Consider the following 26910-nt stretch of genomic DNA (forward strand, 5'->3'; position numbering starts at 1 on the left):
GACATGCCTACGGCTCTGTGACCTCACAGATTCCATATGACCAGGCTCATCAGTAATGCTTATTCATATGAATAAATGAGTGCAGGTCTGTGTGCCTACAATTAGGACTCTGTTGAAGGATTCAGCTAAAGGGGTGTTTCAGACTAATACAACTTGAATAACATTGACTGGCCAGCCTTGGCTATGCCTTTTCATGTTATTTTTTTCTTTCTACTAAAGGTTAAGATAGATATTAAAGACTGATTGCAAGGATATAGAAAACAAATGTGGAAAATGAGCCAGCTGGAAAGATAAACTGGTAAATTTTCAATAAATTGTGATTCCTCATTATGTGAGGTGTAATATTGACCACAAATATGAAAAACTATAGCCTAAACTGAGTCATTTAAAGGAGAAACATATGCCCAGTTATCATTCAGACATTCAGGTATCTCATTACATTGCAGCAATTTTTCTTTTGTCATAATTCAGCAGAAAATTCTATTTGCAATAGAAAATTAATTTTCCTAATTATGATCTGCTACAGACACTATAATGATTTGTTGTGAACATAAATTATCAAGAGGTGTTACGTTGTGCAAAATTATTTAACATGTAATCATACTTTATAGAAAATACAGGATCTTCTCATATCCTTTACCTCTGTGTCCCTCTAAGGGAATTTCATTTGGTTGATTTATAGTCGCAGAGGGAAGACACTCACTTTTGTTATTTTACTTTCAGGTGCATCAATTCCTGCTTATTAACTCTTTGAATGAGATTCTAATGCTTTTTTTTCATTTATTTATGCCTTGCTAGATCATGCCAGATCCTAACCACATTTAACTCTCACCTATTTAAGGATTTAATCTACTGACATTTTTATCTGGCAGAATATTTCCCTTGCTTTTCTGCTGTTAGATAATCTGTTAATAAAATATAATCCAAATATAATTAATGATTAAAGTTGTCATTTGAAAGGCAAAAACATTTAGTCTTAAGAAAAGCAACTATGCCAGCAATTCAGCAAAGTATTTGAGTAGGTATTTAAGTAATGAGATAGATAGCCTAGGAATGTGATGGAGTTCTCTTTAGTGAAGGCTTTTAAGATTGATGGTTGAATAACCATGTGGGAACGATGACATGGAAGTAGTTGATTCAGGCTGAAGGCAGAGAGCTTAATTAGATGATCATTTTGTCCAGCTGACATTCTGTACCATCCAGTTTTCTGTGTGAATGAACTCCAGTGCAGAAAAAACAACTAGGCAGTGTCTCAAAGAATTTGAACTAACTCTGGCTCAGGAAAGCAAACTGAAAAAATTTGCTACCATGTAAATGCGCATTGTTTGATGTGATGCACCCAGTGTTGAATATGACCTCAAAAGAAGGAAAAGCCTGAAAATATTAATCAAGGAAGTGAGATCAAAGGATGTTATGAATATCTTGCATTCACTTTATATTTACCAAAAAAAGGGAGAGGGAAAGTGTTTTTTAATCTTATGGGCAGTGTGTTTATTTGTTCACGAACGCCTGAAAAGCAGCAAGTCCTGAACAAATGGATGACATGAAGAAGAAAGAGTGAAGGGTTCTTGTATAAAAGGTTATAAATTACATGGATTCTAATTTAATAGCAGAATAATAGGAAGCTTTAATAAGAATTGATTCTTGTTTGTTATAGGTGTTATCCAGACATAAGAGTAAGATACAGTCCTCGAGGAGCCATCTGGAAAATAGTATGCACCACAATGGAATATTCATGGATCATGATAACATACAGTTCTGTTTGCTAATCTTTTATACTGAAAGCAGTAAAGCTATTTAAAAACAAAAGTCACAGCTGATGAGTTTCAATCCTTAATTCAGTTTCTTTTAATTAAAAGCTCAATAGACAAAAACCTACAGTAAGTTTATCTTCTGGACTAATGGAGCACAACATTTCATTTCTTAGAAGTAACTCAGAGGGCTGCAAAATAACAATAATAAAAAATTTAAAAGTTAAAAAATGAAGCAAATTTGTTTTGAAGATGCCCCTGTACTCGGCACTGGTGAGGCCGCACCTCGAATACTGTGTTCAGTTTTGGGCCCCTCAGTACAAGAAGAACACTGAGGTGCTGGAGCGTGTCCAGAGAAGGGCAACGAAGCTGGTGAAGGGTCTGGAGCACAAGTCTTATGAGGAGCGGCTGAGGGAACTGGGGTTGTTTAGCCTGGAGAAAAGGAGGCTGAGGGGAGACCTTATTGCTCTCTACACCTACCTGAAAGGAGGCTGTAGTGAGGTGGGTGTCAGTCTCTTCTCCCAAGCAACTAGCGATAGGACGAGAGAAAATGGCCTCAAGCTGTGTCAGGAGAGGTTTAGGTTGGCTATTAGGAAAGATTTCTTTACTGAAAGGGTGGTCAAGCATTGGAACAGGCTGCCCAGAGAGGTGTTGGAGTCACCATTCCTGGAGGAGTTCAAAAAACATGTAGACGTGGCACTTAGGGACATGGTTTAGTAGGCATGGAGGTGTTGGGTTGATGGTTGGACTAGATGATCTTAAAGGTCTTTTCCAACCTTAATAATTCTATGATTCTATGTTTGCATTCAGATCAATCAAAAATGGTGAAGTATTTTGTATGTTTTCCATAGACCTTGAACCAAATCCCTAATCAGTGCTTAAACCTAGCATCAATTTTGTTTTCATGGCTTGCAGCTCATTTTGCACTTCCTGCACTGATCATGAGAAGCTGGGTGGCATAAATCAGTATGTCTTCTCCACCACTGAAGAATATAAACCCAAACCTGCACAACCTTGACTGAGTGAAAATATGGGCCAGTGAAGAATTTCTAATCTCCTAGGCAGAGAGCGCTTTTGTCTGTTATTTCTGTTCTTGCTCTTACGCAGAAGGTGAGTTACATAGCAGTAAGAAGCCACCATCAAGAACAAGGGCCCAAATCTGTTAGTGACTGCACAGACTACGAACACAAAAAATAATCAAAGCTTAATTGTAAAATTAGTGAATTCAGGCAGAACCAGGCTGAGGATTGCAAGGAATCTGGGGCCTTTTTGATTAACAGAGTACTTGTATAGCTACATGCACTGTATAACATTTTTTTTCCTCATCTCCCATAATTTCCTTCCTTATCATTCCTACTAGTGATACTAGTCTGTAGTGTTATAAAGTTAAAAGTAGACTATTATAAATATACAGGTACATAGTAGTATAAAGTTTTTTTTAACATTAATTCTCTCTCTCTTTATCTTTATGCTTCTTTCCCATCCTGAGAATCCTTTATCAAGTGATAGTAGAGTTCAGAAAGGTCACAGGGCACACAGTGTGGCACTTTTCATTGTAAGATCAAATGTCTCACAATCTTATTTCAAGACTCATGAGCAATTTTCATAACATCTTGGTGAGTTGTGCTAAAATCAGTGTCCATATTCAAAAGAAATACAAAAATGTTGCTTTCAGTTAGAGGTCAGATAGTGAATATGTGCAAGTATCCATTAAAATCACCATAGCTCAAAAAAAACGCAAACATTACAAAACCAAGAGTTCAGGTTCCCAGCAGTTGGATGCCCTTGCTACTGCTGTGCTAACTGTGGGGAGCAGACAAGCAGTAACAGAAAGGTGGGTCTGGATGACCATCATCTTGTCGTTGGAATAGCACTGATTTAGTTTCAACCGTGAGCAGCTTCAGCCTGTACCCTTTGCACACCTCTTGTGTGAAAGCCCCTAGGATTACACAGAGGCTTCTGCTCATAGCTCCAGGACTTCTTTTCTAGAGAAAGGATTCTAGTTTGGTCACTTTGGAAACTGCTTATACAGTTAGAGAAGGTAGGATTCATGGTATGACAGTGTCCCAGCTGCATCCACAATGCCTATGGTAGATTCCCAAATGTTATATCAGTAGGAATTGGGCAACTATTTATGGATACTTTGTTTTTTTCACAAAAAAAATATCCATTTTCAGGGTGATATAAACAGTTCATAAATATTTTTAGTTGGGGGCTAGAATGAGATGGGGAGGAGATGAAGAAGTGGAGAGTGTAGGTATGTACATTCAAACAAATGGAATGTGAATTCACACTCTCAGGAAACTTTGTTGTTCTCAATAAAGACTGCTTTTTTTCCCCTCCAACACAAGGGGAAATTGCACTGAATCATTACTAACAAAGGAAAGGAAGTAAGTCTTAGCTGAACACCTCTTTTTTGCCTATGGAATGCATGGAGAAACCTCATTTTATTAATTTTGTAAAATTAACCAGTAAATTTTGAAGATTGTTCTTCTTTTATACAGACCAATCACGAAGACCCCACTCTTTGTACCATGCAGATTGCAGCTGAGTTGGTTAATGATAGACACCGTATACCCATGTTATGTAGAATCATAGAATCATTTAGGTTGGAAAAGACCCTTAAGATCATCAAGTCCAACCATAAACCTAACACTGCCAAGTCCACCATTAATCATGTCCCTAAGTGCCACATATACACATCTTTTAAATACCTCCAGGGATGGTGACTCCACCACTTCCCTGGGCAGCCTGTTCCAATGCTTGACAAGCCTTTCGGTGAAGACATTTTTCCTAATATCCAATCTCAACCTCCCCTGGTGCAACTTGAGGCCATTTCCTCTCATCCTATCACTTGTTACTTGGAAGAAGAGACCAACACCCACCTCACTACAACCTCCTTTCAGGTAGTTGTAGAGAGCAATAAGGTCTCCTTCTCTCCTTCTATCAGTCTCCCAAGTTCCCAGTTCCCTCAGCTGCTCCTCGTAAGACTTGTGCTCCAGACCCTTCACCAGCTTCATTGCCCTTCTTTGGACACACTCCAGCACCTCAGTGTCTGTCTTGTAGTGAGGGGCCCAAAACTGAACACAGTATTCGAGGTGCGGCCGCATCAGTGCCGAGTACAGGGGGATGATCACTTCCCTAGTTCTGCTGGCCACACTATTTCTGATACAAGCCAGGTTGCTATTGGCCTTCTTGGCCACCTGGGCACACTGCTGGCTCATATTCAGATGGCTATTGACCAACACTCCCAGGTCCTTTTCTGCGGGGCAGCTTTCCAGCCACTCTTCCCCAAGCCTGTAGCGTTGCATGGGGTTGTTGTGACCCAAGTGCAGGATCCAGCACTTACCCTTGTTGACCCTCATACAATTGGCTGCAGCCCATCGATCCAGCCTGTCCAGGTCCCTCTGCAGAGCCTTCCTACCCTCAAGCAGATCAACACTCCCACACAACTTGGTGTCATCTGCAAACTTACTGAGGGTGCACTCGATCCCCTCGTCCAGATCATTGATAAAGATATTAAACAGAACTGGCCCCAATACTGAGCCCTGGGGAACACCACTTGTGATCCCAAAGACACGAGTGATGTTTCTCTTCTTTTCTTGGGTGAAAATAACCCAGTTAATTAAGAAAAGGATTGGAATAAACCTCCGGGAAGAGAAGAGAGAACAGATAATTAAGTTTATATTTCTGGAGTGAGATCTGGTTTGGGGCAAGCAACTACTAAAAGTGTAAATAGGATTTTGTGTCCTCCTCCTGGTGGAAGGGGAGATGCTTGCATCTGCGACTAAGGAAGAGACCTGTGTTACATTTCATAACCTGAACTGATTCTGTTCAGGATCTTCCTCCTCTAGACCACTATCACCCAGCAATAATTTAATATGCCTCAGCAGACCTTTTTCCCTGCTGCCTGTGGAGCCATTGGTACTCACATTATTAATTCTTTTTCTGTCTTTAAACAGCAAAGGGAGGGAAAATGCCCCGAACCCCAAGCTGAGCTGATGCTGGTGAAAGCATCTTATCCACTGCAGACACGTTCACTGGGATGTTTACTTGAGTGCTCCAAGTCCCTCCATCCTTTCATGCCTGACAGGCTTATGAAGCCAGTTGGGTACAGCTCTCTCTGTGGCTTGATTGCCTCAGTAGCCTTTCAGGTAATGCTGCTGCTCTCCGAGTTTCGAAGCATGAAAATATTAATTACTCATTCACAATGTAAACAACCTGTTTTTATTTTATTCATTGCAAACTTGCCACCAAATCATTCTATTTCTGTTGTCTGTTAGTGTGTTTTTTATTCTGGCATAGGAAATAATTGGTAAGCTGGCAGAATTGAAGATGACTCACAAGAACCAAGAATTGTTTTCATTTTGTTCTTTTCTCCCCAACATAAATATTTTTACCCTTTTCAGAAATCTGCTTATTGGGAGCACCTCCCCAATTGCTCAGTCAGTACTGAAGGTACATACAATACACCCCACATTATAGATAATAAAAAAAAAGAATGCCTGTGACATTTCATCTACTTATTTTAGTGTCTGTGATGTAAAACTCACTGATGACATCCAAGGTGTCTTGCAGAGATAAGGTGATACTGTTTGCTCATATTTTGAAGGAAAATTTTGCTGGTTTCAGTTTAAATATTTACAGTGAGTGCATTCATCAGGACAGCTGCTTTCTATAGAGAAGCACAGCTGGAACTATGTGCTTGTGTGTTGGGTAATTTATTTTACATTTTACAGACCATAATTTAGGAATAGAATGTTAATTTCAGTCTTAGTTTTCAGGGGATTATAGGCTTGCAGGACACGTGGTGTCCTTGACCAGCATTACACAGCTAGTGAGCAGATCACTAAGGCAGAAATGTTGTTTCAGGGTTTTAGACTAAAAGGAAGGAGATTGTTATCCCTCAAGTTTCCTTGAAAGAAAGACAACTCAAGATACCTCAACAACTTTTCTTCAAAGAACAAAGTTAGATCCTTGTTCCAGACTATATCTTCCAATGTTAACTAGTCAGACCAGAGAGAAAGAGTGGGTTAACTGCTTTCACTTTACTGCTAATTAGAAAAGTATTTCTGTGCTTTAAATGAACAGACCCTCCTCAGCAAGTCATGCCTCCTCCTGCAGACCTTGGTTCAGCCTGAAGGCAAGGAGGTCCTTCCACTACGTCTGTCTGCAGACCTGACCCAGCAGCCACGATGAAATGTGCTGATGAAATGTGCTGCATCAGAAACTCAGTGGTGCTTCTTGCAAACTTCTGAGGTGCTACACAAAGGTTAGGATGGCTCTTTAACCAGATGGGCACATGCTGGGTGTTGATCCTGAACTGATCAGAGAATCTGTGCAGTGAAGAACAGAAGTGCAGGAGCTGAGGACTTTGTGGTGCTCTCTCCATCCAGTCCAGCCTACCAGCATGAGTAGGGGACAGATGCATCCTAGATTTAAATACATGGCCCCTTGGAAAGGTGCTGCCAGCAGGACCGTTGTTTCTTGACTAGAGGGTGGTGGTGTACAGAGGAAGAGTGCCTAAGAAAAATGGGAAACAGTCCCCTCTGTTACAGACTTCTTAGTGAGGAAAGCTATAAATGAGTCTGATATTGTTATAGCCCCAAAGTGTGACCTAGATGTTGGTAATAAGAAAAAGGTTAAAGGAGGAACAAAAATAGTGAGTCAGTCTGCTGAACAGGTGCAAGAAGCATGGGGAATAAACAGGAGAATCTGGGGATCTTAATTGTAATATACTGAACTGAACTGGCAAACCAGAAAGCTGGAGTAGGCAAGTGCAAATAACTGGAAGTATAACAGCATCTGCAGATGGTTGGCGCCTTTTTCTGTAGTGGGATTGCCATTTCCAACATATTGCAAGCTTAAAGTTTCCTCCCAACCAACTGATATCCTTTCACCAAACCAGGTGCTCTAGGAGAGGGTTTGAACTGGGGAATAGCTCTCAGGCATTTTTCTCTGAGAAACAGCAATGATTACACGGTACCCTACAGACCAGGTTCCTGGTACTCCCACATGTAATGCAGAACGACAACACCTTGAGGCTCACGCAAATAAGAAGCTACTCCTAGCAGCCTGTTTTGTATAGTCATGATTTTCCTTCCTTCAGAAAGAATTTGGCACCTTCCTTTGTTGGGTTTTATAGAAATTAAATAAATATCAGTGTTGATATTTGAATGATCTTCATTAGATTTCAGAGTGAACAGGCTCCTGAGGTGAAGGAAAACAACTCAGACTTCGCAGAGTGCTTGTCTTATCTGTTCATAAACTCAGACTGAACAGCTTTCAGAGGTTGCATTGATTGGTATTTAGAAAATAACCTTTTCAACCACAAATATTAGGGGATGGTACATAAATTTTCAAACACTGATCTCTAAGCACTTAAATCCAAAAACAGAGGCTAAGCATTTGAAGTTTGTACTGCTCCTACCCATTCCTGTTAAATGAGAGGCCACTTCTGAAAATATGCCATTTGCAACATGTAGATTCTGAAGTACCAAATAATGCCAGAGAAGAACATTATATTATTTTCCCAGTGTGATACAGGCTTGTTTTAGCAAGTCTATCAGCTGTGAATCAGCTCATTTCTTTAAAAAGGTGAACAAAAGGTAGGCACTGTTCGTGGACTGACTCCTCAAGCTAGCCTGTTAATGCTGCAGTTCATATGCATGCAACATCAGTCTGGAATTTAGAAATAAAAAAGGCATTTATGTAAACTTGACGTAACGAGTAATAGTCTAGCAATCTGGAGCAGATAGCAGAAGAATAATGCTAATGGAGACATGAGTGTTCTTTTAGACAACTGATAAAAACACTCATTGAAAGCATATGTTCTTATCTGTCTCAGTCTCATCCCTGAAAAGGTATTTCCAGTTGATTCTTAGAGAAATTTTAGATGGTATCTTTGTAAAGACAATGTTAACTATTTTTTTCTTTCTATATCTAAGCACTTTTGCAGCTGTGTTTCTTCCTTCACTCTTTATCTTTGGCATTGAGTTGACAAGTGAGACACCGATCATACGTGATTGAAATATCTATCTCCATGCCTTATTACTGTGTCCTATCAATAAAGCCATATGTCGTGAGGGAAATAAGTCATTCCCCCATTGTAGCTCTTTATCAACAGCCAAAGCTTTCTTTTGGTTTGCTTGTGTGACAGCTCTGTCTGTAGCACAACATCCACCTGCAGCACACTTTTTAGTCTGGCAGATTAATAAGTTAATAAATGTCTAGATGAAATGAAGTCCAGAACTTACCTTGGGAATAGTTTTCTGAATGATTCAGCTTCAAAGAGCTCACTAGGTTGTCACACGATCTGATCGTTCACATTAAACAAATCTAATCAGTTACCATTGTCCTTGCTTGCAATGATATATAATATCTCAGATACCAGTTTTACAAAGGTTTTAAAACACCTGCCTTTTTTTTGGGCCCTCAGAACAAACCAACTTTCATTGAGACGGTTTCCTTATGTGCCAAGCATGTGAATCAGGATTGCTCTAAAATGTTTACTGTTTTTAGAGTTTGGTCTAGGTTAGGACTGGGGGGGAATCTGGTTTCCTTATTAACATATCATGTAGTTAGGCCTGCCTCAATCTCTCGTTGTCGTTCAGCCAGAAAATAAAAGTTCTGTAGAGTCATATAGGGTCATCTGAAGGAGGCGTACAGTAACTTAAATAGAGACCTATAAATCTTTACCTTATGGCTCATTATGTTTTCTGAAGTGACTGTTGTATTTTTAGGTCACTCAGAAGCACATTCTCTCAAATCTGGTGTTCATATGATTTTCATCTGCACGCACAATAACTAGTTAAAATACCTGTTTTTTATTACATGGGGCCTTCAATCCATGTGATTTTTCCAATGCATAAATCATCCATTGTCAGAGCAGGGACAAAGCAGCACCATGAAGCAATTCATAACTGCTAATTCAACTCATTATTGACCTAACCCAAATCCCATTCAAGGCAATGAAAAGATTTCCAGGGATTTGGGGGGCATTAGGTATGAACCTAAGGGTTACACAAAGTCTTTTACCTTTTTTTTACAATAAATGCAGAAGACTTGCTTGTGCTAATGTTTAAACCACAGTGGTGAGGGAAGGGAGAGGGGGCAGAGAGAGCGTTTAACATAGAAAGATTTCATTTGCGACTTCAAAGCTGTCAGTAATGTCCTACTCTGTCAATTTGATTTTATATATGAAACTTTTCACTCAGCTCACTGAATACAGTAGTACCTCACAGTGGGATCTCCCTATAGACAAATGCTTGGAAACATTCAGCTCTGCATTGGAAAGACTCACAGGAAAATAATACCTCTGATTGAAGTTGCTGGGAGGGAACAGCAGAGCTACAGGTTGAACACAAGGCTGTGGCAGAAGGAGATGCCAAAAGAAAAGATCAACTGTTTAGTGACATAGCAGCATCTAAAGTTAGACTCAGGAAAGGTTTCAGGACTACACAAAGCAAGTCTTTCTCTCCGGCTGTCTCATGAACCATGAAAAAGTTTCCAAAATGGAAATCCAAGTTAATGAGAAGGGACATATTTAACATGGGGCCAGAATATCTGCAGCACCAATGATCTAATTGTGTAGCCCCGCGTGTTTCCACTCTTACCTGCGCGGGACACTCCTTGTGATCCGTAAATTTGAGCAACGAATGTAGTTGTTTTCTGTTTGGGTTACTCACAGAGGTGACACTGTTCCTAGATGGAGAGACCAACTACCAGGTGTGTGTGGCTTTTACCTCAGTGCCTCCCTGCACGTCCACCAGTAAAGGCAGTAAAACCTTCCCCATGGAGCCATGTGTCCCTCAGAGGTGTAACCCACTGAACCACTGTTACCCCTCTTCCTCTTCACAGAGGATATAGCGAATCTTCTGAGGTCGTACCTGGACGATTTGAGTACGGAGCACAGCAACTTTTGCTTTTCAGTCTGGCTCAGCCTTCAGTGCCCCAGAACAACGTGCGAGTTGCGACAGAATGGGCATCCGAGCTGCTGGGGGCCTTCAGCATGCAGGGTGACTGTTCTTTGATCAGAGGCAGTGCCCAGCGATCATAGCAACTGCTATTTGATTTTATGGGGGTTTGCACTGAAGCAAAGAATGTTTACTCAGCTCAGTTTGGAAAGCTTCAATAATCACCATGAGATTTAATTTCTGTGTGCATGGAAGCGTAGCATGCGATGCCTGTTTTAAAAAGTGTCATTCAGTGCAAAGCCTCACTTATCTGGGTTCTTTGTAATCAATAACACAAAATGCCCAAACAGAAGATTTTGTTTCTCCACTTTTGAAAAATAGTCAGGGTCACATAAAGGAAGTAATTTTGTGATGTTTATAATTTTCATTACATTCAAAACTGGGCATCGCAGGCTTTCTTTCAAACTGGAATTTGCCTTTTTGTCACAAGAGAATCAGTAAGGCAATGCTGGAACTGTGAATTCAAACAAACACCGATAAAACCCAAATTTTTGTAGCTTCTTAGCTTACCCCACTTGAAAGATAAAATGTATTATTTGACTCTGTGATTAAACAACTGTTGAGACTGGATATCTGCAGTGGGTGGTATCCATCTGGCCCAGGAGAGGCACATGCCCCCCAGTACAGAGTTCACACATCTCTCTAGTTAGCTCCAGCTGCAGCGTGGTGTTCTCACTTGTCGGTGAGTGTGCTGCTGAATCTCCATGCTGCACTGTAGCCTGCCCTCCACGCCTGGCCCGATGTCATGGGGGGATCTACATCTGGTCATCACCAGCGCTGGTTCCAGCTCTCCCTTTTCTGACCACCATATGGACTTGTCTATGGAGTGACCATGCTGTATAGTCTGTCTCTACCAGTGGCCCTGTGTCCTTTCCTAACAGAAGCCAAAAATGAAGAAATCTGCAGTCTTCCATGTTTAACAAATTTGATCTAGCTAACTTAGGTGATCAGCTTGTATCATGGGACTGTAGCACTTCTGATTCAATCTTGTGTGCTGGATGTAAAATCCAAATTTCATCTGACTATGGCCTTAACCTCCAACAGAAATGGTTAAATTAATGAGTTTCATGTTATAATTGGCAAAGACTATGAGCTTTCTCAAGGTCAGCCATGGCAGCTCAGTTAATGAGCTGGTCAGGCCATGACACTTCATTTGAAGAATTGTCTTATTAGTATTTTATGTTTTTTTTAAGAAGAAAGGTTTGAGTGTTCTGCTTGGAATAACTCAATTTCTTAAGTAAATACCCCTCCTAGGCTGCACCTGGGAAGCTTCAGTCTTACAAAATTATTTGAGAAAGTTTGAGCTGCTCTGCAGCTTGAACATACAAGGAAGATCCCCTTCCTGAGATCTAGTATGTATATATATATACACAGTTCCACTGGCTTCAAATGAACCCCATTTGGTTGCAAGGACCTGACTCATGGATATAACTGTACAATTGAAACTAAGTTTTACACACAATATTTCACTGCTCTTAGCAGTTGTGTGTAGTATCTCCAGTTACTCATATTTGAGATACGTTAACCCCTGCAATCATTAAGTGGAAGTTACCATCAAAAGTATGTGATTAGTTAAGTAGTGGATGTTCCGTAAACCATTATTCAGAAGATTTTTGTAACAAATCCCATGTCTGTATTGTCTTTGCTACCTGTGCAAGAAAACACCCTGAAGTTCCTGATCCTCCAGCCTGGCATTGAATACTGTGGAAATCTCAGGGCATTTCAGGTCAGATGGGCGATGTTCAAAATTTGTCTTGGAAAGATGCTCCACATACTGTAGGTCTCCATGCTTCAACTAAGCTCATTGAAGGCACCTTTCTTTAGGTCAGCTGCCTCATGCAGAAGTTGTAATCATTGCCACATGTTCTGTAGGTGGGATCATACCCACCTCAGACCCTCAGACTCTCCACCAAATTCACTGCACAGTCATTCTGCCTGTTGAAGGGGTTTTAGTGAGAACGATGTTCTAGGGAAATCCAGACTCTATCAAAAAAGGTAAAAGAGCTAAAATACAATGGATTCTCAGATCCATATGGTGTCTTAGTAAGAAATAGGTCTGATCCACCTGAGATGTTTTCCTCTCCTTTTCCTATTACTTCCCAGTACTGATGTGGTCCAACCCACCTCCCTCTTGTCAAGCAGTTTCTTGGGAGAAGGAAGTCTGATTTCAGTTGCAGGATTGCATTATCCTCTGGACTAAGTGCTAGGTGGAGGGTGGTGTTTGGCTGATCACAGAATTGCTGAGGTTGGGAGGGACTTCTGGATCTCTAGTTCAATCCATCTGCTCAAAAGAGGGTCAAGTAGAACAGGTTGCCCAGGGCCATGAATCATGTTGTTTTGCAGGCAAATAAAAGACATTCTACTGGGGACAGTCCTTCAGTGTGGATGTGACAAGGCACGGTGGGATAAATTGCTACAGACTTTTTTCGACCTTTTGTCTGCCAGAGCCTCTCCAGAGTATATGAGTCCTGACTTCTGCCTGTGTATCCCTTCCTTTCTCCCAGAGCACCCCAACCAACATGGATATTAATATGAAGGCACCGGAGCTTGTCTCCTACACCTCTTGATATCTTCCTGAAGGTAGTGAGGAGGGGCAGTGTAGGCCCCAAGTATTTCAGGGCCTATGTATGGATGCTCTCACCTCAGAAGTGACCCATGAAGAGCTTACTAGTGGTCTTTCTGCTGTGACCTCCTGTGAAGCCAGCTCCTCATAGACTTGGCACATACTTTACATTGCATCCAAGGACAATCTGCTCTCCTGTGGCTTGCAGTGTTACTGGCAGTGCCCCTGCATTCATGTGAAGCCAGCCTATGTAGCTGGCAGGGTGTGTAAAACCACACAAAGAGGCAAGGTCACAACAGATATGAGTCAGGACTCTGGTGCCCTCTGAGCCTCAGCTCATAGTCTTCTGCATACAAACTATCTCCTTAGGGAAGCATGGTGATTAGGGAGATACATTGTAGGTCACAAGAGGTGGCTTTTGGAGTGTGACACCAAGGTGGGGTCTGTGGGCATTGTGGCAGAGGCGGAGATAATGGTGCAAGACTACATAACTTGCAGGAAAACCCTGGGAAGACTGGGTGGCTGAGAGTAGGTAACATCGTCATTAGCTATATCCATATTGCAGATAGGGTTTAGGATAGCCACTTAGGTCACATCCAGGAATCTATTCCCAGGGAACTACTTACTACATCCCAGTGTTTCCTGAACTATATACACACACACACATATACATAAGCAAATATATAACTTAAGTATATATGTATGTATATATACGTATGCATTTATGATCGGGTGACTGAGATCCTACACATAAAGGGAAGGTGCTCCAACGTGACTTCATAAGCGTGCTCTGTAAGAGCTGACTTTCCCCCTCTCTCCTTTCTTAATTGCTTGCAGAGCTTCACTCTCAAAGACCACTGAAACATCACCACAGTGTATTACCTGTCTCAATTAACAAAGCCAGTGGACTTCTGAGTAAGAGAATTGGTAATGCAGAGCGAAATACAATAAAATGAGATGGAGAGTAAATTATAATACTTTCTTAAATAATGTATCTCAATTTCTTCGGGGTACCTCTGTTCTCTGAGAATGAAATATGCTAAGTAGTGGACTAAAAATGTGTTGTTTGATAAAGGAGATGAAAAAAAATCTTTTGTTAAACTTTCATTTTCAAATTCCTGCCCATGCAGCTATTTTTATAGTAAGATATAGATATACCAGCTTGATCTATATTGTAGTTGCAATAAGGAAACATAATATAGAAATAAAAGTATAAATTGGCTACCCACTGCTGAACTGGCCTTATTTGAATTTAATTTACATATGTTACTTTAAAGTAAAAAATAGAACTGTATATGAGCACTGGATTACTTCTGGCTCTAATTTTTCATAACTGTTAAAGGATTTAGCAGTAAAAATCCCCTTTGAGGAACTCAAGTGTTCCACAATAAGTGCTTACAGTTGGCTGACACCAATTCTACTTAATACCAGTAGGCAAAGAAAGTAATCTGCTTTATTTCATGCTATCTGGTCTCTATTGTGCCCTGCTTTTAGGGCTCGTATTGCTTTCACAGTGCCATTAACTGTCACTAGTTTGCCACTCACTGTGCATAGCTGTGTCTGCCAAAGTGACGGCATGACATATCGGGAAGATATATGCAATGATGGCAACCACCTTAATGAGGAGAGACAGCACAAAGCTTAATTCTTTAGGAGGGTGGCAGAGTTAACATTCTAGCCATCATTTTAGATCCTGATTAAGCTGAAATTTAAGTTAGATTTAATTTAAGTGGTAGCTAATGGGGTGGTTTAGTCTTTCTCATCTGTTCTCATAAGCACCAAGATAATCTCTAGGTGTTCCAAGTCCTATTTGTTTCAAAGTTGTCTCGTTTTCTTGCTCTGGTGATCCGCTGTTCATCAGTGAAAGGAAACAGTTCTGGTGAGCTCTTGAAGAACCTTCAGACATTTTCAGTACAAAAAATATGAGATGCCCGTGACCTGTGAGAAGTTCAGAGGGTAACAGAAAGGGACAGAGTTATTATAGAATATTCTGACTGGAAGAAAAAAAGCTGCTTCCTCAGTGTTTTCATCACACCTTTATGCCATAACCCTTCCATCTTTCAACAAGGGCAATCGAAAATGTGGAGATACTCTCAGCCAGCCATCTTATAGTGATGATGAGTCATCAGCTCATCTTTCCTCACTATGGAGCAGATGTGCCTATTGTTCTTTCCATTCCCTATTTTACTTGCCTTCCTCCATTTCTTTTCCAGCTTCTCTTCCTTTCTGTGTCAGACATAACCCCTAATTGTCTCTTTGGACTTTTCAGGTAGCCCAGAACTGCTTTTGACCTCCTAGCTCTCTATCCTGTTTTTTTTGCTCCACAAATAACTTTTGCTTTCTACTGTGCTTCTTCCTATGTGTCAAGCCACTTCCCTTCCCATCCTATATTTCTTAAAGTACTGCCTAAAACAAATACATGTCTCAAAACTCACAGAGGTTAGGAAACCTCATGAGTAAAAATCCCATAATTGATTTTTTTTGTCACTGATAAGTTACAAGGAAAAAAATTACAGCTTTAGGTATTGTTTTCAGAATAAGAAGATCTCTGATACAGATATGATATTCTCTTCAGTATCTTTCATCATCTCAGTCATTCCATCAGCAGTTAAAAGTGACATGTTTTGTTTCTTTATGGTGATATCTGGAAGGAGTTTACTCTCCTTTCTTCCTATTATCTTCGCAGAGTGGTCTACTCTGTTGTGCTGATATATCACCTTGGACTGATGCTAGCTGAAAAACCTGCACCATACTTCACCACATAATGTAGTTGTACCCTATAATAGCTACGAAATTAGAGTCAGAGGCAACACCGCAAGAAAGGCTGCCAACAGGGAAAGCGGGGGGAAACCGGGCTCGTTACAGAAGTGAAGCCTGAGGATAACAGCGGCATCTGAACACAGGCTCCATGATAGTTAAACTCAAAGTGTTTTGATTTTTCTGCTTAAAATTACACACACATATACACACACACTTTATTTTTGTGGTGGGTTGACCTTGGCTGGGTGCCAGGTGCACACCAAGCTGCTCTATCACTCCCCTACCTCAACAGGACGGGGGGAGAAATACTATGAAAAACTCACGGATCAAGATAAGGACAGGGAGATCACTTACCAGTTACTGCCACAGGCAAACCAGACTTGACTTGAGGAAGATTAATGTAATTTATTGCCAATTGATGACATAATTGGCAAGTAGGATAGTGAGAAATAAAAACAAAACTAAAATCACCTTTGCCCCACATCCCTCTGCCTCCCAGGCTCAACTTCACTCATGACTCTTCTTCCTCCTCCCTCCATGCAGTGCAGGGGGACGGGGAATGGGGGTTGCAGTCAGTCCATAACGCTTTGTCTCTGCAGATCCTTCCTCCTCACTGTCGTCCCCTGCTCCAGCATGGAGTCCCTCCCACAGGATACAGTCCTTCGTGAACTGCTCCAACATGGTTCCTTCCCACAGGCTGCAGTTCTTCACAAACTGCTACAGCATGGGCCCTTTCCATGGTGTGCAGTCCTTCAGGAACGGACTGCTCCAGCGTGGGTCCCCCACAGGTTACAGTTTCTGTCTGAATAACTGCTCCTGTGTGGGCTTCTCTCCATGGGCTGCCATTCCTGCCAGGAGCCTGCTCCAGTGTGGGCTATCCATGGGCAGCAGCTTCCTTCCAGGCACATCCACCTGCTCTGGTGAGGGGTCCTCCACAGGCTGCAGGTGGATATCTGCTCCACCATGGACCTCCACAGGCTGCAGGGGAACAATGTGCCTCACCATAGTCTTCTCCATGGGCTGCAGGGGAATCTCTGCTCCGGCTGCTGAAGCACCTCCTCCCCCTCCTTCTTCACTGACCTTGGTGTCTGCAGGGCTGTTTCTCTCACATATTCTCACTCCTCTCACTCACAGCTGCTGCATGCTTTTACCATTTCTTAAATTTGTTATCACACAGGTGTTACCAACATCGCTGATGGGCTCAGCTTTGGCGGGTCTGTCTTGGAGCCGGCTGGAGCTGGCTGTGTCTGACGTGGGTGGGCATCTTCTGGCATCTCACAGAGGCCACCCCTGCAGCTTCCCTGCTACCAAAACCTTGCCACATAAACCCAATACAGTTTTGAGTTAGAGGGAAAACAGAAAATGAAGCATCCTTAATATAATTACTCTTTTGAAAATGTCAGCTCAATTCCCAATGTTGGTACTGAGTTTTGGAAAGTCAGACCCAAATGACTATGTTGGTGTTTATCTTAAAGTGACTACAATTCAAATTGATCAGATATCTACATCTATAATTTATATGACTTCAGAATGTTTCCTGTTTTATCAGCAGGCTGTGGCCCTAAATTATGCTCACATTTATCCAGTTACTTGTTCATTTATTAACTACCCAGTTAAAACCAGTCCACAAATTTTGAAGTGAAAGCACAGAAAAAAATGTGATTATGTGCATTTGCTTTCTCATGGTTGCTTCCTCTGTTTTCCTTCCCCTAAGAGTAAAGATCTTCAATGAGTGTGGCAGAAAGATAAAATTCCTTCTTGAGCTCCCAATTAAGTCTTTCAGGAGAAAGTCTGCAAGTGGAGGAGGTGCTGTAGACCCTCCTTTCAGGCGTGATGAGCTCTACTAACCTGCTCCCTACTCATCATCACTGGTTCTGCCAGGGGCGCTTCCTGGGAGCTGCCCAAGAGCTTGGCTAATACCAAGACTGCCAGTGTATTTGGACTCATGTCTGGGTGCACTGGAATAAATAATTTCTGGACCATAGTCATTGGCACCATAGAATTTCTCAGGCCTGCAAAACTGGCAGTATTTGTCATCTGCATTTTTTTTTTCTCTCTTTGCATTCCACAGAGCTATCTCAACAGTACAGAAAAGCTGGAGGAATGCTAGTGAGAAACTGCGGGCAAAGTGTCAACACCTTTCAGAAGCTGCCCGTTACTGTGGCAATGGTTTAATTCCATAGACGGATCAGAAAGTTTTGTGGAAAGCTGGTATAGGCACAGAGCTGGCACATGAAATTCTGCAGTGCTGATTTTTGCCCTCCTCATTCATCCTAGAGAACAAGGGGATTAAGGCACATTGCAGTGGTAGCCCTACCTGAGATTTACCTTCCTTGACATAGTCTGAAGGATTTTTCTTGTTATGTCTTTTTCCATTGAAAAATAAAAGCACAGAGTTGTTTGAGTCAAAGGTGGAGTATATTAAGTGTTTTTAAACTGTTGAATCTGGCTAACATGCCAGAGTTGATGAGCTAGAGTGCTCTGAATATCACAAATGTGTGTCTTATGTTTTCTTTGGTGAAGAAGAATTGATATTTGCTAGTGTGGGATGAGAGAAACAGCCTGCTACTACAGATCCTCATGTAATTCCCATTAAGTTAACAAGGCTTGTACTGCGCAGTTCAGTAAGAGTATGGACAGTGTCTTACAGGGGATATTATGTCACTCTTTAGCAGATGGTGTAGTAATTCCATTTGCTGAGAGTGTTGCAATACAGTACAAGTATTTAATCCTCCTTAAACTATAAAGAGTTCATTACATATAAATCTGACACATCTTGTTTTCCACTCTATGACAGTAATAGTGCTACATTACAGAATATTTGGGGTTTTTTTCCTATGGCTTATATGAGAGATATGTCTTATGCAGTACTGGAATCAAGTGTAAGTTTCAGCAACAAAATAAATAGATCCAGACAAATAAAGCAGTCTCACCAACATTATCTTTACCAAAAAAATAATTTTTAAATATAAAACAATTGCTTGTGGGTTATGGCCGAGAGAGAAGATTAGTTCATCATTCTAGGGACCAAATTATGAGAATATAATCCAGTTCCTTTTCAGTCAAAATTCCCAAGGGATCAGATTTGGAGGCTGTTCAAGTCAAACAAGCTCTACTGAAGTCAGTAGACTTGCTTCTATTTAAACCTGAACCAACTTAGCTGAGAATCTGTTCCTGTGCATGTGAAGAGTGAATGGGAATGTCCAGATGGCTCATTCATCACAATATATGTAAAAAATAATCTGTGTGAACTCCTTCTATGTGCTGGAAGAAGATTACTCTTTTCTTTCAGTTCCTTCACCTTCTCCAGCCCTGGTTAGCAAAGGCCCTTAGCTTTAAAAAAGAAAACCAACCAAGCCTGTAATTGTCTGGATCATCTTGAGATACAAACTGGATGGGCCTCTGCAGATAAAAGCAAAGCCTGCTGTAATTTCAGATTAAACTACTTGTTTGGGAGCTGTTAAAAAAATCACAGTTGTTGTCAACTGAGGACACAGAAGAGGCCCTCTGATACACACCATGCTGCAGGTCAGAGTATTCACAAATGTGTGCTGAATTTGCTCAGATCAGAAAACCAGGCTGTGACACCTGAGGAATTCATACCCATGATACTCAATTAATTCAACTAGAGGTGGGTATCTAACTTGCATAGGTTTCTTTTTTAAGGGGAGGATTCAGGCTCTCTACCTTCACTGAACAAATTGTGAGGAAGCGTTGGTAGTAAATGTACTTGAAATGAGAGAAATATGCACTATTCTCAAAATATATCAGGAAACCTAGTTACTTCTTTGCTTGCCATTTTACAATGGCTCTTTAAAATATGGCCTGTATTTTCAGATAGTTAGTTAGCATCTATTTTTAATGAAAGATCTGATTTTCTGATGGCCAAATGAATCAATTGGGAAGCAGAGTGAGCGTGATTAGCAAAGTAAAGCAGATACTAGTAGCATCTCTTATAAGCTATTCTGCAGCATTAATTAAGAAAAAAGCTGCTGATTGTTTTCCTGAGGAGGGAAGTGCTGTTTCATTTCTCATGTGCACCCACCATCCATGAGAGCTACAGAAGCTCCATGTGTAACAAAGCTCACTGCGCAGGGGTTTCTTTGTAATTTAAACACTCAGGAAAACTGTTCCTGAATGCCAATCTAACCTATTGGGTAAACAATAAAGAACAGCCCAAAATAAGAAGGAAAGCGAGAACAATGTTATTATTATAGAGTCATGTAAAAGAGAAGGGTTCTGCATTTCTTTATCAACTCTTGATGTCATTGTTTTTCATAAAGTTTTTTGACAAAGAGTTACCATAGTTCTTGCTAAGGGGAGAATTGGGAATACGCTCTGTGTGGTTACGGTAATTACACCCCAATCAGACAGCTTTGGGCAGAGAGGAGCTCTCTGTGTTGTTTAGTTAGGGGGAAGAAGGACCACGTCAACTGATCTCTTGATTTTAGTGGGGGTTTTTTTGGTTTGGTTTTTTTTTTTTTTGACAAAGTATACTACTTTTCAAGGACTGTTTCTTCAGCTGTTAGTTCCTATGAACGCGTGGTGGGCTGAGTTATCGCAGCAGTGTGTGCAGTAAAATTCTGTTACCATTTTGTGTGTATGCAGAGAGCTCCCAATCTCTGCTGCAAGGGCAGTCTTGATAATCCTCCGAACTTGTCCCTCTACCACTGGGAGGGTCCCCTTCTTGGCTGATCTACCCGATATCTTCACTGCTAAAAACTTACTCACTCATTGCCCTTGCATTAAAGGTAAATTACTGAAGATCCAGTCTTTCTGACGATCCCCCTCCTTTCAGAGTTGAGTGCTCCCCATCTAAACCCTAGTTCACCTTCAGCATTCCTTTATTTTCCTCTGAAGTCTCCTCTTAGAGCAGCTTCTGTGAAGGCAACACACCCTCTCATCTCAATTGCTCACTGGAAAACCCTTCTATATTTTCTGTAGCTCCTTTCTTCAAGCTGCAGTAGAGAAAAGTGACAGCTAAGCACGCAGAACTAGTCCTTTGTTCCCAAGTGAATTTGTTGTAAACCTGCACTGTGAATTCGCCACAAGGTGAATTCTCTAGCTCTGGAGGTCACCAGGCAGCTCTGGCAGCGCTCAGAAACAGTTTGCATGTATGGCAGAGGGAGGGGAAAAAGTCCCATTTCAAGAAACTGTGAAATAGTCAAAGTCATTAGACTGAGATGTATTTAAGAAGGTTACACATCAATGCAAAATGTCTGTGATATAAATTGTCCTTCTCTGATGTGTCTTCAGTCATTTAGCATTTACTAAGAAAGACACATCTTAAGAGGGAATTTTCTCAGTTATACAGGCAAACTTCAATGCAAATTAATTCTAATCATAATTTATGGTATAAGACAGTGCTTGTTACGGAAAATAGGCTGATAGTTTAATTTAGGGCAAGAGTAATCAAATGGATCTGACTGAATTTGTTTTAGAAAGTATAATAGATGGAATGTGGATTAGGTAATGTAGAAAATGTTGACAATATACTTAATTTTTGAAGTGTATTATTTACCAAACAAACAAATGTAACACTAAAGGCCTGTTTATTTCAAGGGAACCTGATGATAAATGTTTAATGATGAAACAGAGGTTTTATCTTTCTTTTCTCACCTCATCTGAAATTAATGTTCTAAGTGATATGGCTGTGACTGCAATCTTGGCAGTGTCGGGGACAAGTCTCTGCCTGGGATATTAGGAAAAGAGGGAGTTACACACTACCAAAACCATTTTTTAAAGCAAAATGCTGTTTCCCTGCTTAATGCCTGCTATGCAGATTGCAGGATAGAGATTCCTCTTCTATTCAAGCTTCTTTAAGATAAGTTTTCTAGGCGTCAGAACCTAACTAAAGCACCTTGGATCACTCCACAGGCCAATTTACTTTTCCCCGCCCAACTGTATTTCTCCTGCTTTGGAGGAAATCGGAATGAATGGTTGCCTTGCTGCTCATTTCATCTTGGATGTTTGAAATGGAAGGGACTTACAGAGATGTCCTGTTCAGCAGGTAGGTATCTGATGCCATATTCATCACCAATGACTGTATCAGATAAAGTGTGGTGTAACAATTGAAAAGGGAGATTAATAAAAGTCAGTGGATGTAATGGTGTGTAATGTCACCCACAGCATCATAATCAAACCTCATAGAGTTTAGGGGGACGACAAGAAATCCTTCTGGATTTCATGTGGAGCTGATGGGCTACTGTTTCTGTTGGTTTGTCTGCTATCTGTGTGGGGTTTTTTTCTTGATTTCATGATTTATCGGATTCAGTGTCAGATCCTGGGAGCTCTATTTTCTAGGCATAGGCACATAAGAATAGCAGATTTCCTTCAGATCCTTTAAGCATGTGATCATTTGGTGCATCAGTGGAGTTTATTTGCTGGTATTTTGCTACCGCTTTTCCCGACACATAATCAGTATCTTCTATGTTTAGCTTACTCAGCACTGCTGCTGCTACAAAATTTACTTAAATGGCTAGCACTTGTGCTGAAAAACTCAGCTCCCCATCTGTCTGCTGGAACAGGCTTTCATCTTTTGTTTGCTGGACACAAAAGGTACTGCGTAAAATACATGATCTGTTTTATCTTCTGTAGGTTCTTATCTTGGCCTTGACACTGCCATATCTGAGTGCCTTCCACTACTGCCTTAAGCAAGGGGCTAATCTGAATCCTCTGTGTGAGGCTCAGTCATCCTCTTCATTTATATGCAGCACAGCCCTTTGTTTCAGGAAAAGCACAGCTAAATTTGCATGTTATGAGCACGTGTGTGATGTGTTTTTACATTGTACTGTTGTTTCGACTAATGAGTGGTTTGCTTTTCCTTCAAAGCCCTTTCTGTGTCACGCAGTGTAATGCGCAGGGCAGGTTAGCAGGGTGAGGAAGGTCAGGGCAAATCCCCAGTGAATAATGTTTTCCCTGTATGAAACACCTTTATTTCAGAAGCGTACGAAGCATTTCACACACCAAACACACAGCAGCCAGATGGGCAACACAGCACTAAAAGTGCACAAAAGCAACTGGGCAGTTGCTACCAGTTAAGAAATAGGGACAAACCCCTGCTTTTAGAGTATGTCTTCTGGCAGCAGAGGCCCCACATTAATCTTCCCCAGGAGTGAGGAGCTGCAGAGCAAAGCAGGAGTATCAGGCTGTCATGAGGACTGCAGGGACATTTCCCAGGCGCTTCAGGGTGTGGATCCATGAGTCAGTTCTCTCTTGGTCAGTTTTAGGGGAACTTGTCTGCAAATTGAGGCAGAAGGTGAGAGAGAGGAAAAGGGAGAGCTATGAAGCATGTGGGTAATGTTGGAGAACTCTTCATGGATGTCTGTTATAGGCACATCCTGGCTGCAAAAGGAAAGGTTATTCGCGTGAACAACACGTGAACTAGAGTTCAATGCGTTGCTACACTCCGACTATTCAGGTTCATGCAAAAAAGATGGGAACTAAGAGCAAAACCATGTATAAGCCTGCATTAGCTCTCACAGAAGTGGGGTAGCCTCCAAACAAAAGTTTGTAGACAGTTGGGCAATACTACAGCCAAAATGAAAATGAAAGGAAAAAACAGGTCAAACAAACCTAGAAGTTTTGACAATATTTAGGGTCAAGTTGAAATGTTTTATTTATTCCAAAGGAAATTTTCATTTTCAGGCTATTTAACCCGCTTTTGATCTCCAATGCTTTTTTGGTTTTTTGACTTTAGATTACCCAAATGAAAAAGACTGTTTCAAAACAAAATCTCACAACGTTTGAATTTGAAAAACATTGAAGCAAAGCATATCAGCTTTTCAGAAATGAAATAGTACATTTTGAAAATGATGAAATGAGGATAATACTTCTAAGAAGCAGCTTCTGACTGCATCTGCTGTGCGAGTCAGTGTATGGGACCGAAAATCTGTTTAACAATGCTGGTAGAAATGCATGTGTCTAATCTCCTTTCTTTTGGCATGATCAGTATTGCTGCGCTAATGCGCTGTGTCTTAGGCAGCTGTCTAGCATCTCTGATAGTTCTGAGTCTAGAAATAATGTCTCTTCCAGATGTCACATTTGGGGATAGATGAGCTTACAAAGAAGATGTTAATCAGGAAACTTGTGTTTCGTGAGATGATGGTGTCAGACGAGACTGCTTCATGGAAACTCTTCAAATATATTACACATAAAAAAAATCAACATTAAAAATAAAAATAAAAACAACAGAAGCTTGCAAGGGCATGCACCCAAGCATTAAGAAATGCCAGATTTTAATTTTATTTGGGAAACCTTAATTCACTCCCCTTGTGCAAATAATCAAATCTTTACTAATGTATTTTAGACTTTTTCCACAGAACTTAAGCTCCACAGGACAGGCTGTGCTCTGTTAATGATCAGCTCGTCAATATTTTGTATGATCCCCCACACTCAGTGGGTGACCTTTTTTGCACTATTCTTTGCTGCTTAGAAATAAGTCAGAGCCAAGAAGCCTGACAGAGGACCAAATTCCAGCTGATCAGTACAATGTGAGCCTCTGCATAAGACAACAGGTTCCCACTGACTCTTTGACAGCTGCTTAAAGATACATTTCCCTGCTCCCCAGCTCTTGCTGAATGTGAGTCAGACCTCGATCTGAGGACAGAATTATTAATTCATCTCTACATCAGTGTAGTATCTGAACACTGCACAAACATTAATTACTCAGATCATTAATTTCTACAAAATACCTGCAATGTGAAGACGGATCGTTACCCCAGGTTTACAGATACAAGAAAATTTTGAATAAAACTTCCTCTGATTTTTATCAAATAGTTTGAAATGTTCTATGCTACCATTTGCTCCATGCGAGGCCCCCGAGGGGGCTGGTTTTCATAACCCATTTAGGGTGTCTTCATGGATGCTGACACCTCCCACGTCTCTTTTACATATCCCTCTTCCTCTGGCTCTTCTTCCCTGTCCATTTTCTTTGCCTTCTGCACTTCTTTCTCCACTTGGCGATCTCTCTGATTTCCCATACCATGTCCCCATTTTGTCTTGGACTTTTCTGAAGACCACATTGTTTGGGTTTGCATCTCTCCCCTTCTGCTCCCTGCCAACCTAACCATATTACAATTTTTCTTGCAAATTCTAGGTCTTCCCTTTTCCAAAATCCTTGTCAAAGTGTCTGCAGACTCTTTACATACCCTACTGGTTCACTGCCTACTTTTGCTTGGACGTCCCTTGGTTCTATATACATTTCATCTGGTTCCAGTGTCTGTCCGCCTTTACTCACTTCCACTGTCTTCTTTCAGCCCTCTCACTGCATTTGCCTCACTGAGAAGCAACTGCAACTTCAAGCCCTCTGTCCTGCTCACAAACCTCCTGACCGCAGACCCTATCACTTCTGTGGTTCTGATTTGGTTTTCTTGTGCCACGAGCTCATGGTGGTGCCTGGAATTATGCTGGTAAAAAGGAGTTGCAGGCAGTGGCCTAAGCCCCTGATTTTGCAGCCTACTCCAGCCATGGTGAGGAGGGCTGAGATAATGCTCAGGGCTTCAGAATCACACAGAGCAGCTCCAGGCTCAATCCCTCATCCCCAGTCACTGCTGGGGATGCCATTAGTGGCCTCTCCTCCAAGAAACACAGTCAGAGACTAGAACAGATGAAACCAAAATGTATCGGACGTGGCTAAATCTATAAATCCCTTTATATCAATGCTGTGTGCACTAGTGCTTTCCACAGGCTGAAGGAAATACTGCCCTGCTCTTCAAGAAGGGAAATACAACCAGTCTTTGCTTCCTGAATTGCAAAAAGAGCCAGGTAGAAGGCGGAAAAGCCTAGCCTGCACGAGTCTGGTATTTGCCAACGTTCATTTTCACTACAGGTACCAGTCCCTTGTTTAGCTGGTCACTTCGTTTAGCTAATTGTGTGAGCTAGTTATTACATGACTGTGTACATACTTGTTTAAAAAGAAAGAAATACCAGAGCCTGAAGTCCTGAAAGAACAGAGAAATAGCGCAGTGAGTGCAGAGCAGAATAGTCCAGGTAGCAAAGACTAATACTTGCTTTATAGTAACAGTGTCCTGGAGAAAGGGGGAAGGAGGTGGTTCCATGTATAGCTGTTAAGAGCTTTCAGAGGATATGAGAAAAAGTGGAAAACGTCTTTTTTGTTGAAGATCTTGTAAGGCAAATTCTGAATAGGAATTCTGTCATCAAGGCTGGAGATAAGCTTATAAAGATGTTTACGTGGAGGAAATAGAAGTTAACCCTTCCTGAGAAGACAGTACAGAGGACTCCTGAGAAGGATGGTCATCGTTGAGAGAATAAAAATGTACTGAACTACTGCTGCAGTGATAGGAAGGAAATGGGAATGACAAATGAATTTCTCTAATGTGTCTGCAAGTGGTGTTTTGTTCTGTCTTGGACAGAAGCTTTTCTTATGCATATTTGGGTTAAATGCCTTTATTTCTCTTTGTTTTGCACTGTGCAAATGTTTGTCTTTATAATTCTGCACACATGAGAGCATTTTTTAAAAATGTTATGTGGTAAAAATTGAGTGATTTGAAGTTAAAGATGACAGCTTATCTGTCTGCCTGGAAATGCAGGGTGTAGTCCTGCAAACATTTCCATTCTTGCTGGGCACTTGTGAGTTGTCCTTGAATAACTTACCCAGCATAACCCAATAACAATATTGCCAGACCATAAGGATTTTTTTTTTCATGTGTATTTCTAGGATCCTGTCTGTCTAGAATTAGCTGAATTCCAGAGGAAATAACTTTCTAAAAAGCATGCAGGAAAATATTCACAGTAGAGTTTTACTGTACATCTTTAGCCTTTTCTCCTCAGGGCAAATTTCTGTTTATGTAGGAATAAGACTTAGGCAGCAGCAGTCATGGTAGTAGTTGTGTAGTGAATG

Source organism: Mycteria americana, chromosome 2 (genome assembly GCF_035582795.1).
Source record: "Mycteria americana isolate JAX WOST 10 ecotype Jacksonville Zoo and Gardens chromosome 2, USCA_MyAme_1.0, whole genome shotgun sequence".
Lineage (NCBI taxonomy): Eukaryota > Metazoa > Chordata > Aves > Ciconiiformes > Ciconiidae > Mycteria > Mycteria americana.